Here is a 16,127-nt window from a genome sequence, read left to right on the forward strand (position 1 = left end):
TGTGTATTTCTTGTCATTATTTGTTGACTTCTTAATATATTTGCATTATATTTGCATTTTATATAACATATTTTAAGAAAATCATATTTTAAGAAAATATATCATCAGTTAAGTCTATTTGTTACGGTGTTCCGTTTGGACAATCGTGACTTTTATGTGCCCGTTTGAAAAATTTGACGTACTATGGGAACGCTCCTGGCGGGCGGGCGGCGTCCGCAGACTTTGTCCGGAGCATATCTTCTTCATGCATGGAGGGATTTTGATGAAACTTGGCACAGTTGTTCACCATCATTAGACGGAGTGTGAAGCGCAAGAACAAGGTCCCTAGCTCTAAGGTCAAGGTCACACTTACAGATCAAAGGTCAAATTCAAGGATGACTTTGTCCAGAGCTTCTTCATGCATAGAGGGATTTCGAGGTAACTTGGCACAATTATTCACCATCATAAGACGGAGTGTCATGTGCAAGAACCAATTCCCTAGGTCTAAGGTCAAGGTCTCACTTAGAGGTCAAAGGATACAAGAATGAAAACTTTGTCCGGAGCATTTCTTCCTCATGCATGGAAGGATTTTGATATAACTTGGCACAAATGTTCACCACCACAAGACGGAGTGTCACGCGCAAGAAGCAAGTCCTTAGGTCTAAGGTCAAGGTCACACTTACAGGCCAAAGGTCAGATACAAAAATGACTGTCCGAAGCATTTCTTCTTCATGCATGGAGGGATTTTGATCAACAGGTCAACAGTTTTCAAATTGGCTTATATATAATAGAGAAAACCTTTTAAAAATATTTTCTGAAACCATAAGGCCCAGAGCTTGCATTTCCACTACCGTCCATGAACAGGCTCAATCAAACCGAGCCTGCAACATTTTCGTTTTTGTCGTGTTGAACGATCTGTGGAGTTTCCACTTTTTCTATTTTAGATATTTTTATATGTGGTGTGCTCTAGTGGTTCTCAAACAAGATTGTTCAAATCATGACCCATTGGTCAATATGGGCCATACCCGGGTGGTCCCTTGATATGTCCACACCACCCCGTTCAAAGAAGGTGGGGTATATTGTTGGTCGGTCTGTCCGTAGACCAATCCGTTTCCGGAAGATAACTCAAAAACCGCTTGGGCCTAGTGTCATGAAATTTAATAGGGAGGTTGGTCATGATCAGCAGAAGACCTCTATTGATTTTTGAGGTCAGTCGATCAAATGTCAAGGTCACAATTAAACCGTTTCCGGACGATAACTTGAGAACACTTGGGCCTATGATCACGAAACTTTATAGGGATGTTGATCATGACCAGCAAATGACCCATATTGATTTTGAGGTCAAAGGTCATATCACAGTGACTCGAAACAGTTTAAACCATTTCCGGATGATAACTTGAGAATGATTTGGCATAAGGTCTTATAACTTAATATGGAGGTGGATCATGACCAGCAGGCGACCACTATTGAATTTGAGGTCAGTAGGTCAATGTCACATTGATCAAGAACAGAAGAAAGATGGACAGTTAACAAATAATTTCTGTTCCTTGTACAAGTACTTAACAAGGGGGAATTTCGTGTTCTACGAGCTATTGTTTTACATAGACATTTGTGCTTGAAGCTGAGGCAAAGAAATGTGGACCACAAGTATAATGTTTGATACAATGTTTGTGTCTTTGTTCGATTTTATATCATGTTCAATAATCGGACACTTATGCGTTTAGTTGTTAATATTTCTGTTCGATTATCGCATACAAATAATTATATTCATGTTACGTTTGTTCGATGATAAAAACAAAATGTATTTGGTTATCGCACAGGCTTTGATTTTAACTACTTACATGTCCAATAATCGAAGACATATTTGATACATTACTGTATAGATGCGTTCAATAATCAAAGAAATATTTGGTACAAACTTCTAATTGTATGTTCAATAATCGAAGACTTATTTGATGCATGCTACATTTATTTATGCGTGCTACTTTTGAAGCTTTAGCAAATGTATATTTTTTTCACACAGATTTCAATACTTATTTCGAATAGTCTGATTAGAATTACACCAAACGTGATCAGTAGCATCCTGGCACGGATCTTTATCAAGTCTGATCAAATAGTTTACACATTTATATAATAGAAACTTTTAACTGTTCAAGCAAGCAGCTAAACTCAGGTGACCTTTGTAGGGTCATCATGACCCTCTTGCTATATTATATTATTTTGATTAAAATTAAGTTTCTGTGATAACTTATTTGTATTTTTATGTTCTTCAGTGGCCTTATTAGACTTCAAATCAGTAAGAAGAGTGCTACAGGACTGAACACACGGAAATAGATGGCGAATTTGATTGAAGTTCTAGATTAATGCCGAACATGTAATTTTACAGTTGCAGAAGAATTAAGGCAAACCATTCAAAGTCTTGATGAAAAGGAAGAAGGAAGTAGCTTCTTCACACACCCAAATGAAGAAAACTGTCTCCGTGCTTAATGACACAATATTACAGTTTTATTTACAGAAGGAGACGTCTTATTAAATCTAATCAAAATGTGTCAATCTTATGGAATCTATTCGTGATAAAGATTAACCAATATTGCAGACATTTTAAAAACTTGTGCACGAGTATAAATTGAAGAACACAATGAAACTGAAACTCCTAGTCTAGTGGTCCAGGGCCCGCTTAGAGTGCGGGGGGTGGGGGGCGGTCGTGGGTTCGCTCCAGGCAGGCGGCGTACAGACGTGAAACATGACTTGTCAGCTCGGTGTTAGTATAATATGACTGGGTGGGGTATCATGTCATGTGTCTAAGCGGCGCAGCATTTTTTAATTATAAGTTGGGAATTGCGCAGACACAGACGTTAACATAACTGAAAAATTGTGGAAAAAAGACGCTAAACCTAAACCGACCCAAAAACTGATTTTTGAAACAAGATAATTTGTCAGATGAGCACTTGCATACCTGTTACAAATTCCCTCCTGTGTCAATTGATCTAACATTCAACGAAGGTTTTTAACAACTTCAGTCAAAGGTGGCTGGTAAATGTCAAATTATCAATGAAATACGTCACAAAGCAGAGATCAAACCTGTTTTCAAAATCAACTTCGTATCAAGCGAAGTTAGTATCTTGATTTTGTTATAGCAGGAGAAACACTTCCTGAATGAACTTTATTTATATTAATGTGGTTGGCAAATGTACACCTTTAAGCCTGACCGAAAATGCCTTTCATCTCTATATACACAAAGTCAATAGTTTATTGACTAAATGTATAGAAAATATATTTCTTAATATAGAGCTAACGACCAACTTCAGATATTATTAAATTTAAACGCAAACTTGCACTACATCAAATAGATGAATTTGGTGACATTGGATGAGAAAGACAACGTTTTCAAGAAATACAAATTGACAAAACTTTAAAGAATTAAACACCCGCCACAACCCAGTGACCTAATTTTACTTTTTTCTCCCCTAAACATTCCGATAATACTGGCATATAGTACCGCTGTACTACAAAAAGACCAGAAGACAAGTGTACAGTTCAGGCCCTCCCTGATTAAATGTGTTTTCAAAACTTCATCTGCAAACTTATTCAGTCAACCTCTTTAAATAGCAGTTTAGTTTTAACAAGAGGGCCATGATGGCCCTATAACGCTCACCAAAGTTGATCTGGCCTGCTGACCTAATTTTTGACCCCACATGACCCAGTTTCAAGTTTGACCGAGAGATCATCAAGACAAACATTCTGACCAAGTTTCATAAAGATTGGGTTACAACTGCGACCTCTAGAGTGTTCACAAGTTTTTCCTTTGATTTTACCAGGTGATCCTAGTTTTTGACCCTACATGACCCATTTTCAAACCAAACTTGACCTAGAAATCATCAAGACAAACATTCTGATTAAGTTTCAGTCACAACTGTGGCCTCTAGAATGTTCACAAGCTTTTCCTTTGATCTACCCTACTGACCTAGTTTCTGGCCCCACATGATTCAATTTCAAACTTGGCATAGACATCATCAAGACAAACATTCTGACCAAGTTTCATAAATATTTGGTCATCACTGTGGGCTCTAGAGTGTTCACAAGCTTTGCCTTTGATCTGGCGTACTGACCTAGTTTTTAACCCCACATGACCCAGATTCAAACTTGACCTAGAGATCATTAAGACAAACATTCTGATAAAGATTGAGTCATAACTGTGGCCTCTTTAGTGTTCACAAGCTTTTCCTTTGATCTGGCCTACTGACCTTGTGTTTGACCCCACATAACCCAGTTTCAAATGTGACCTAGAAATCATCAAGGCTAACATTCTGGCTAAGTTTCATAAAGATTGGATTACAAATGTGGCCACTAGAGTGTTCACAAGCTTTTCCTTTTGACCCCACATGACTCAGATTCAAACTTGATCTATAGATTATCAAGACAAACATTCTGACTAATTCTCTTGAGTTTCAAACTTAAATTGTGGTATATAGAGGAGTGTTGACAAGATTTTCCTTTGATCTGGCCTTGTGACTTACCTTTAGACCCCACATGACCCAGCTTCAAACTTGACCTAGAAATCATCAAGACAAACATTCTGATCAAGTTTCATAATGATCGAGTCAAAACTGTGGCCTCTAAAGTGTTCACAAGCTTTTCCTTTGATCTGGCCTACTGACCTCGTGTTTGACCCCGCATGACCCAGTTTCGACTTTGACCTAAGATCATCAAGACTAACATTTTGACCATTTTTCATACAGTTTGGGTCACAAATGTGGCCTCTAGTGTTCATAAGGCAAATGTTGACGCACGCCGGAGAATGACTGGGCACAATAGGTCACCTTGAGCACTTAGTGCTCTGGTGAGCTTAAAATACAGATAAATAACTGTTCTACACTATAGAAAGACATCATACAGCCCCACGAACTTCGTGGAAACCATTCTGATAATACAGCTATACTACAAAATTACAGGTGGACAATTCTGACCATTCCTGAAGTGATGTGTACATTTGCCAATTTATTCAGTCAGTCTATTTTCATTTTTGTTTAAAACATGATACTGGCTAAGTTTACGTCTGAGCTCTAGGGAAAGGTAGGCTGTTGTGTAAATGATACTTTCTCCCACCTGTAAAGTAACTGACCAATCAGAAATTTGGCCCTGGAAATATGTAAAACTTTTTTTCCCTGTACATTGAGCGCTGTGATGAAGCCAGGAACCCATAAACCCTGCCTCGTAGCGGAGTTTGAGGAGTTCAGCTCTTCAACAAGGAAAGTACGAATGGTGTACTAACTTACACCGTTCAAGTGGGTTATCGATTATAGAGTCGGCCTTTACTCAACCCCAGAGTTCGTCGTGAACTTAGCAATTATATAAATACTATCTTACTCCGTGGAACCATTCCGCCCGCTTAACTCAATAGCTCGGGATCGTGAGTTCCAGCCCTGGGCAAGGCGTATGTTCTCCGTGACAATATGATAAAAAAAACATTGTCACATCATTGTGTCTGAAACCATTCGTCATCCACCTCTGGTTCATGTGGGGAAGTTGGCAGTTACTTGCGGAGAACAGGTTTGTATTGGTACAAAATCCAGGAACGCTGGTTAAGTTAACTGCCCGCCGTTACATAACTGAAACACTGTTTAAAAACGGCGTTAAACCCAAAACAAATAAACAAATACTCCGTAGAACCTGTGCATACAGCTGAATTCATTCAATAATTATGTTGTGTAACAGTTACTAAGGTTCACTATACTAACTACAACAATAACAACTCTGTTCTGTATGATAACTACTATTTGATATTGTACAAAGTTCTAAGATAATATATACATCAATGTCTTTATTCATAATTCTCTAACATAATTTTCTAACATATTCTCAGTTATTAACAGAACTTCTATTCTTCGACATAATTACTTCAACGTTAATTGCCTCAGTTCTAATCTAACTAATTCATTTTGCGAGTATCGAACATACGCATCTAACCTAACTGAGTACCAGCATGATACTGGTTTTTGTCTCAAAACGTCTGCTTATAAAAGAAATGATTCGTGACTGGAGTCATGCGACGTGATCAAAAGACCGGGTGTTTATAATTACCTTGTCATTTATCCAGTTAGTCAGTCGTCAAAACAATTAGTAATTTTGAAACATGCATTGCTGAACAGTGCATTAACTGGGCGATATAATGTAACCTGTCATTTTTAATGCACATCACTAATTTCTAGACCGTAAAGCTAAGTGTGAAAAGGAATGCAAAATATATTCTTATAGAACATGGCTTATTATTGACCGAAAAGCTATCTGAAAAGAATGCCTAAGAAGTATTTGGTATAATGGATTCTTTAAACCATTATACCACAATGTTTGAATATGCAACACGCTGTTTTTGCCTGACACAATTCACATTCGGTTGGTAACAAGAGATGCAAATCATGTAGAAATACCATCATGAAATACAAACGAATAGGAGGTATTTTCAGCTCTGAATTTCTTAATAATGTTTCACTTTCATATGTACCCGTAACCCGGAATCAGTTCTTAATTTAGCAACCGCCTCGGTAGCCTAGTGGCAGAGCGTCCGCTTCGAGTGCGGGAGGTCGTGGGTTCGATCCCCGGCCGCGTCATACCAAAGACGTAAAAATGGTACTAGTAGCTTCCTCGCTTGGCGCTCAGCATTAAGAGGATAGTGCTAGGACTTGTCAGCCCGGTGTCAGTATAATGTGACTGGGTGGGGTATCATGCCACGTGTCTATGTCCAGTGAGGCAGCACTATAAAGTTGGGCATTGTGCTCACTGCTACAAGTAGACACCGTCGTTTATGACTAAAAAATTGTTGAAAAAGACGTTAAACCCGAACATTCACACACAGTTCTTAATTTAACATCTGCTATGTATCTATGGGATAAATATTTCATGAGTGCTGAAGATACTCCCCGATCTAACAGATGTCTTGTTAACCAGGCATCCACAGTGCAAGTGAGGCTCACCATAGCAATATTGTAAAACAGTATTAGTGTTGTTTGCCTGTGCACATCATTTGTACTGGTAATGGGATAAGTATCAATGGGTTGACACTAATGTGTGTTAGTTGACCTTAAAGTAAGCACCCCTTGTGGCTGGGGGGCTCTGCGTGATCGAGATATTTGTCAGTATCTCTGGTCTGTCGTAAAAGGCGACTAATCGGCTTTAATGACCAGGATCTTTGAAACTCTAGATTCCAGCATGAGGATGGTTCGATCGTATGCATTGCATCGTAATGCACGAGATTAGCTAAAAACATCTTCCTGTAATGCAAGTTGTCAGTAACTTGATTTTTACACCCGGTACTGGTCGCAGAGATGTGAATTTTTCTCTCTTTTTTTGGACCGTTTGCTTTTAGATTGCTCTACTTTGTTTTTGTTCAGTTCAGTTTTTTGTAATGGCACGAACGTTCTGTTTAGGTCACTCCTCACTGTTTGTCCTCCATATCGAGAGTAAACAGACACAATATCAGTCTGAAAGATATTAGACAAGGCTGCCGCTTGCCAAATGCCCATGTACGACCCACTGTGACAAAGACTAAGTACCTCTGCTCGAAACAACCTCTGTACAACAAGATCTGTCAGTTTACCCCCGAGAAATGTTCCGAAAACATCGCAAACTGTCTAGCAATGTTCTTTTTTTTCAAGACTAAGATCAGTATCTTCTTTAAAGCATTTGTCGTCTAGATATTTTTTCTTCGTTCACCACCAGTTCAAAAATTATTCCGGCTCTTAAGTCAAAACGCTTTTCTTTGTGACCATAAACGAGAACACTTGCATACCTAGGCAAACAGTTTCCATCGCCATATATGGTGGTGGGCAACATCCCCAAGTTTTGATCTTTATCTGGTAGCAATTTTAGCGCAGATTTATCCACTACCATCTTATGTGTAACAAAAGTAACCTCAGTTAAACTTGACAGAAGAGGCAGTTCTGTATCAAGAGTAGCTTGCTGGACTTCTGTGTAAGTTTGGCATTTAATCAGCCTTTCTCAATAAACAATGCTGTTGGTTGTCTTTGTCAACGGTGCTGAGTCAGCTGGTTGTAAAACCTTCCTAATTTCAGACTTGATTGTTTTAGTGACAGGAGTTGCCTGAGATAATGTGTTATACAGGCCTTGTCTTGATGTGGTCGTGGAGAGTATCTCTGGAGTAGATTGTTGAGCCAAGTTTGCACTCTGTGGATGAAGTGTTGGCTTTAAAATTCTGTGTTCATACACACCGGTTTCAGACAAGAAGATGTTTTTTCCTATATAAATATATGTAAAACTAGAGACCCCCGGGACAGGGCCTCTTTTTTCCTCAAGGTAATAATCTGAACAATCGTGGTAGAGGACACAAGGCAATGCTTCATAGATTTTTAACGTTTTTTCCTATACAAGTATATGTAAAACTTGGGACCCCTGGGGCGGGGCAGGCCTCTTTTCACCATATTTTGAACAATATTCATAAAGGTCCATTCGATGACGTCACATGCCAAATATCAAGGCTCTTTGCCTTGCGGTTTTGGGACGAAGAGTTTTAAAGTTATTCCCATTCGGTTGCCATGTCAACCAGAGTTCTGCATGGAATTCAATTCTTTGAAGAATTTTAAAGGGGAGCCATCCAAGGATCATTTCTTTGAAGTTTTGTGTAAATCTGCCCAGTGGTTTTGAAGAAAAAGATTTTTTGAAAATGTTGACGGACACACAAAGGACAACGGACAGCGATCACAAAAGCTAACAATGAGCCTTTGGCTCAAGTGAGCTAAAAATATTGACTTTCATCTGTCGTTTCTGTAACCCATCTGGCCAGTTTTCGAAAGAAACAGATATGCTAATACACGTTGTGTGCAAGTTTGATTAAAATTGATTGCAAAATGTAGTCTCTATAGTATTCACAAGAAATTGTGAATGGACTGACAACGGACGGACGACAGACGATCCAAAAGCTCATCTTGTCACTACGTGACAGGTGAGCTAAAAACAGCATGACACAAACAACTCGTGAACATTGTTTATTTTATTCAGTTCTTACTAATATAGCCGGGTACAGGTTTATGGTGATAAATCGTTAGGCAGATCGACGTGTGGCTTGGGGCGTGGGCAGTGTTGCTTTTTCCATTACTGCCCATGAACAGACTCAATCAAACCGAGTCTGCAGTTTTCACTATTTGCCTTGTTCCCGGTGCTTTCGAGGGATCTTCTTTCCAGATTTTATTTACTTCACAACAGCGGGTGTTAAGTGCTGTGTGGCGGCCGTAAGAAGTCGCCCCGACTTCATCTCAGTATTGTTATATTTTCTGGTCCTTCGGGATCATTGATTTCAACTCTTTTAGATTTGAAGATTGAATACTGCTTAAGCCGGTGCTAGTGGGCGTGGGCAGTGTTGCTTTTTCCATTACTGCCCATGAACAGACTCAATCAAACCGAGTCTGCAGTTTTCACTATTTGCCTTGTTCTCGGTGCTTTCGAGGGATCTACTTTCCAGATTTTATTGATAGCTCAGTGGTTAGAGTGCCTGCATGGTGAGCAGGAAGCTCCGGGTTCAAATCCCAGCCGAGCCACGATTTTTTTTTTCACCAGCTGTTAGATTTGTAAATAACCTACGGTTTTAGCTCAGTAGGTAAGAGCGTTGGTCTACGGCTCTCGGAGTCGCGGGTTCGATCCTCGGGCGGGGCGTATGTTCTCCGTAACTATTTGATAAACGACATTGTGTCTGAAATCATTAGTCCTCCACCTCTGATTCATGTGGGGAAGTTGGCAGTTACTTGCGGAGTACAGGTTTGTACTGGTATACATGGTATAGAATCCAGGAAGGCTGGTTAGGTTAACTGCCCGCCGTTACATGACTGAAATACTGTTGAAAAACGGCGTTAAACCCAAAACAAACAAACGGTTTTATCTTGCTGTTTCGGCACCTCAGGAACGTTTAACAATGTTTCAAAGTCTCAAGATTCGGAGCAAATTCTACATTTGGAGTGGGTACCATACGTTGCCGGGTACAGGTTTACGGTGATAAATCGTTGGGCAGATCGACATGTTTAAATGTTGAAATTCCAATCACTGATGACAAAAGGGCATCTATAGACAACAGAAAAAATGTGATTTCAACACCCCTTAGCGGCATTTTATGCAAAATATTGAGGTTGACCCCAAGACTTTACAAATGACCCTAAAATAAATTCCAAGGGAGGCACTAGCATCCCCTGAAAAAAAATTTAAAGGGAAAACACTGATATCAGCTTAGTCAAAATAATTCGACGGTCAGATTGTTTTATATTTGTGATGGGCAAACTTACATCCAAAACTTCTAAGGACCAACATGATGGAGGATAAATCACAGTACACAGTCTTGTAAAGATATTATTTTATCGCTTGCGCCTGTGCTGTGTAGACACGCGTTAATCGTGCACAGTACCAATCTGACTAAAGTGCATCTCCTATTAAGCTACGCTTAGGATCTGAAGACGAGCTATTGATAGCCTCGTTCTGACGACCCTTTCGCTAGCCAATCAGTGCTTAACTTACAACATTTTGCAAATTTATATTTAGCCTGGATTTTTCACATTTACAATTCTTATGACGTAAAGTGTCGGATAGCCGGTTAGCTCAGTCGGTAGGTCACTTGCTCTGTAAGCGAGGTGTCCCGGGTTCGAGCCCCGGATTGACTGCACATTTTTCTTACTCTTTGACATTCGAACAAGTCGTCTGATTTATTTTCGCAAATCTATGGTTCAAATAAAAATAGATTTGCGAAAATAAAAATAGCAATATTGGAAATCCAAAATACACAGAAGACGAATGTGAATGGGTCATTCTCAGATCTTCGTTTAGAAGAGCAAGTACTTTAGTCAGATAGGCACAGTATATACTAGTATATATTAAATCACCGGAAAAATCGTAATTTTGGGAGTTATGTCATATTTCTTACATAAATCAATGTCAGTTAGGAATTTTTCCCCTTTTGATACGTGTAAGTTTCATCTGAATTTATGGTCTATTCGTGACATAATTGGCATTTAAACCTATAGCATGTAAAGCGCCGGCACCGATGAAAATTTCATCGGAAATTTCCTCCACTATTTAGGTCTTTTGAGTGTTGGACGTGAGTGAAGCTAATGCCCATAAGAAAAAAAAATAAAGTCTCAATATTTCCTAGGATCACATCAAATTTGTTGGAACAGATATCGGCCGATCTGTTAAAATCAAGTTGTTCATGTTTATATATCCATTATCCAATTGAACAGTGTAAGCCAAAAAAAAAATGTTCCTTCCAGCAGTAACGTAAGCAAACAAGCCTCGCCAGTCCACATCATAACGTTAGCAAAAGAATACTGTCCAATTGTAACGTGGACAAATATATTTGCAGTCCTGTTGATAACGTTAGCAAATGAACACAAGTCCACAATATAACGATCGCAAGAACATACTCAACAATCTCGTTCAGCAAACGCTATCACTCGGGTAACCTGGTAACAGTTACTACCATCCAAAAAGAGTACTGAAGCTAGATCATACCAAACAACAAGCTGTAAGCTCTAACGTTACACTTTGCTGTCGTTGCGCGATTTTTGCAGTCCGCAGTAATTTATTGCGATCGAGACTGATTGGCAGGGCGGAAAAAGATACATAGACAAAATGTTGTGCCACCAACTCTCTTCAGCCACTTGACAAAATTTAATAAAACTAAATACAAGTGACCAGTAACAACTGTAGTTGTGCATGGTATTTCAGAAAAAAATGCAGAGTTAGGGATTTTTGTAACTTTACAACATACAAAGAGTCTGCATATGCAATCTTTTGCGTGCGTAATATCCGTTGAACCCATACACACAATTTAATGAAACTTAACACAAGTGATCACTAGTAACCCTAGTTACGCACGGTGCCTGTTAGATTCTTCCCGAAAAAATCTGCACGCACAGTTACGGGACTTTTTTCCTTAACATGCTATACTTACAGTCTGCATATGCTGTCTTGTGTGTGCCTAATCTTCCGAACTCTTGCACAGTTTAATTAATCTTCACACAAGTGACCAGTACCAACCCTAGTTGTGCATGGTGCATGTTACGTTCTTTTAGATAAATATTCTACAGAGTTATGGGGCTTTGTTTTTTCGTCACTATACTATATACAGTCTGTATATATATACAGTCCACATAATTATGCAGTCTTGTGTGCGTCAAATTGCAATGTACTGTGTCAGAGCTTGCGGGGGTATAATCGTCATCTTTAGTGATCGCTCTAGTTGTTGTATGAATTTCAGGACAAATGAATGTAATTCTCAAGGATTGCATCCAAAAATCGGCGAGATATGGTTGCTTTAAAAATAAACCGTTCATTTCGCTCGCTAGTTCCGTCCATTATAACTGTTTTTACTAGCAAATATGTTACAAAGGCATCCATCAGTCATATGGCGCAAATTTAATTTTTTTATTTAAAGAGGCTGCTTTTTAATACATTAATAAGCATGGGTACATAAATTTAGAACAACTTACCGTAAACCCCTAAGCCAGTCCAAACCCTGGTAGCTGTCAAGAATATACGTTGGCGCTCTTATGCGCGTGACGTCTACCGATATTTGTACATTACGTCTTAGACGTCACTTCCTTCTTACGTTTGTATATATATATACAATAAATGTACGAACCTGGAAAGACGTGTTTTTATACATCGCCTTATTACTTCCCGATATTGGTGCCGTGAACAAACTTCAAGGAAATGCGAAGAGACTCACCAGAGAAACTGTTCTTAAGAAAATTGTATCAGTTTATGTATTTCAGAAGATAAAGACTGTATTTCATATCATTTTGCGGCCCCCAGTGTCAAGAATATACGTTGGCGCTCTAATGCGCGTGACGTCTACCGATATTTGTACGTTACGTCTTAGACGTCACTTCCTTCTTACGTTTGTATATATATACAATAAAGGTACGAACCTGGAAAGACGTGTTATTATACATCGCCTTATTACTTCCCGATAGTAGCAACACCCGTTCTGTCAAAGCACGCTACATCAACGATCGAAGTGGCTGACTAAAATGTTTTAGTGGCATGCATTTCCACTACCGTCCATGAACAGGCTCGATCAAATCGAGCCTGCAACACTTTCGTTTTTGTTGTGTTGAGCGACCTGTGGAGTTTCCACTTTTTCTATTTTTTACATTAGCGTTGAACTGTTGTTGGTGTTTGTTAAAAGAGGCAGAAATACATAAAAATAAGATTAGTCGTGTGTCTTAGTAAATATGTCAAACTGAGGCAGTTACCGAAAGGGGCCTCCGTGATGTCTTCAAATCATTTGCCATCCTCTGATGTGGGTTCGAGCTTCACTTTGGACGTATACTTCATCGTGTGAGGAAGCCATCCAGCTGGCAAACAGAAGGTCGGTGGTTATATCCGGGGACCCGCCCGTGATGAAATAATTTAATGCTCGGAGGGGCACCTGGAGACTTCTTCATTATTTTAGTGGTTGTTTAGAGAAAACTTATTATTTAGTTACAAACTGACAGTGCCATATTTTAGGCCAAGATAATGTGTTTAATGTATAAAGGTTTCATTTAATGAATGTAGCATTATGATAAATTTGTTATTATAAAGTTACGTTTAGACCACACTTTGTTTTTACAGTGTAAGATAGTTATTTATATATGTTTGTAAAGAGTTGCATGTGAAGTTGAGAATATACATTAATTCAGGTAGTGCCTAAATTGCTCGCCTGTCGTAGTGTAAAATAGCTAGCATTATACCAGTAATGTCAGAATGCTTTTGTTAAGTTCATTTTGGAGACAAATTGTACACCGTTTATTTGAAGGCATTAAATAGACCTGTAATTGATAGAGAGAAATGATAGATGCAATGTATTTGTTTAAAATCTGGATGTTCTGAGTCTGATGTCATATATCACTGCCAGATACTAGTACTTTTTGGGAAGATTTGTAATAGGCATGTTCATTATATCTGACCTAGGCGGTTATCAATGACTTCATCTAGTCTGTAAGTAAGATAGACTATATACTAATTAGCAACGTGTATAATGAAGACGACAGATGTATTGGACATTGCTCAAATCAATTATTTGATTACAGTCTGAAAGCTTGTAATAGATTGATTACATTAATTGTCAGTTAAGTAAAGGGTTGGTTGATTTAAAGGTTGTCTGAGCTGCTGTCAGCCACCTTCCTGTATCAAAATTACGTTTAACAAATAATGCAAACATATTTTCAGCCGAGGCAAAAACTGTTGATTTAGTTCAAAATTTCATATCAAAATAGAAAAGTTTATTATATATTTTCTGACTCATTTCTGTTTTATAGACTGCCCGTGCAGAAATATTTTCCTGTTCTCAGGAAATCCCAGGATTATCTTGGGATTTCCTGAGATTCTTTTAGCAAGGCTGCATAAAAGTCCTGAAGACAGGACTTTAACACTAAAAGACAAGACTTTTGATAGAAAAATTGTCCTGTTCACAGGAAAAAAGACAGGCCTTTTTTTAAAAAAGATACAGATTGAAAGATGGTAACTAATTTGAAACATGATTTGGTAATGGTCTAGTAAAATAATTACATCCTGGTGTTGAAGACCCATGTTTTGGGAGAAACTGTATCATTAAGCACTTGTGACTGTGGTGTTGACAGTGTAACAGGCATATATTCTATATTTGTGGGAAGTTAGCATATTATTTCTGTATAAAATTTAGAATTAAAACTAAATTTACTCTTTCATTTAATGATTTTACCAAACTATAACTTTTATTTAGAAAAGTATTTTTCTTTAATATTAGTCAGAAATGTGTTAATACAATTTAGGTTATCTGTACATGTTTGATCAAAGACAGTTTCACTCTAGTGAACAGATCATAGAATAACAAGAGCTTTTTGCTCAATATGAAGCTCATTATTTGATGATTCTAGACTAAATAGTAGTATTTTCACCTAGATTTTTGCCTCGAGTGCACATATTTGAGCTCTGTTACGATGTGCCAAGAAATTAATATTTCTGCTATGACAGGTTGTATTGTTTCAATGTACATCATGTATGCTTTTTAACTAAACAATACTTTTTAATATTAGGAAATAATACTCCTTATATTCTTACTGTAAATACTAATGAAATTTAACAGTCGAATTGTTAACTGTATTCCCTACCAAAGAGAATTTCAAATCATGTTATGTCCCGGGGTTTCCTGAATACAAGACAATTGTCCTGATATTTCCTGACATCAGGAATTCCTGGGATTTCCTGAATACAAGACAATTGTCCTGAAAATTCCTGACATCAGGAATTCCTTGTATTTCCTCAATACAGGACAATTGTCTTGGGATATCCTGACTTCAAGAATTCCTGGGATTTCCTGAGAACATGACAATATGTACTATTATGTCCTGTCTTCAGGAAATCCCAGGACATTCCTGTGATTTTCAGGTTAGCAGGATTGGAATTCTTAATGTCCTGGTTTTAAGGGAGGCCTACATGGCCGAATGGTAAATATTCGAAACTTCACATGGAATGTTTTAATTCTTCATGCGCATAAACCGCGCAGGTGGCTTATGAATTGTCGTTGGCTATAACCTGATGTCTGCCCATGCCTGGAACAATGCCTTGAAATGCACCTGGGATCTTCCTCCACCATTAAATGCCACCATATGACTAAACTGTGACAGTATGACTATCCCCACTCCTCCCCCCCCCCCCCCCCCCAACAAAAAAAATAAAAATGAAATAAAAAAAAACCAAAACACAAAAAAATCAAGAATTCGAAAATATCTAATTAAAACAGTACTGAAATATTGACTACTTTATTTGGCCATAAATTATACTAATGAAGTTTGTGTGAGTCTTTGAGACAATCATAAAATTTTGATAAAATACAACTGACAGTGTATAATTGACCACAGAAGTCTAACTAACGATATCAAAAACAGTTCTAATGACATTAACATAAAACAAACTCCTGTCTTATTGTCCATAATAATGAAAATAATGAAAAGAAAAAAAAAAACATCTTGAAGGATGTGAATGTTAAAAAACTTAATATCACTATTCATCAACTATAAATGCTTAAACATACATCTACATTCACATGCTAGGAAAAGTATTATACGTTGAATAGCGAACACGATCTCGGCTGTAACAATTTCATATAGCTAAGGAATAAAACGAGGCAT

This window comes from Mercenaria mercenaria, chromosome 5 (genome assembly GCF_021730395.1).
Source record: "Mercenaria mercenaria strain notata chromosome 5, MADL_Memer_1, whole genome shotgun sequence".
Classification (NCBI taxonomy): Eukaryota; Metazoa; Mollusca; class Bivalvia; order Venerida; family Veneridae; genus Mercenaria; species Mercenaria mercenaria.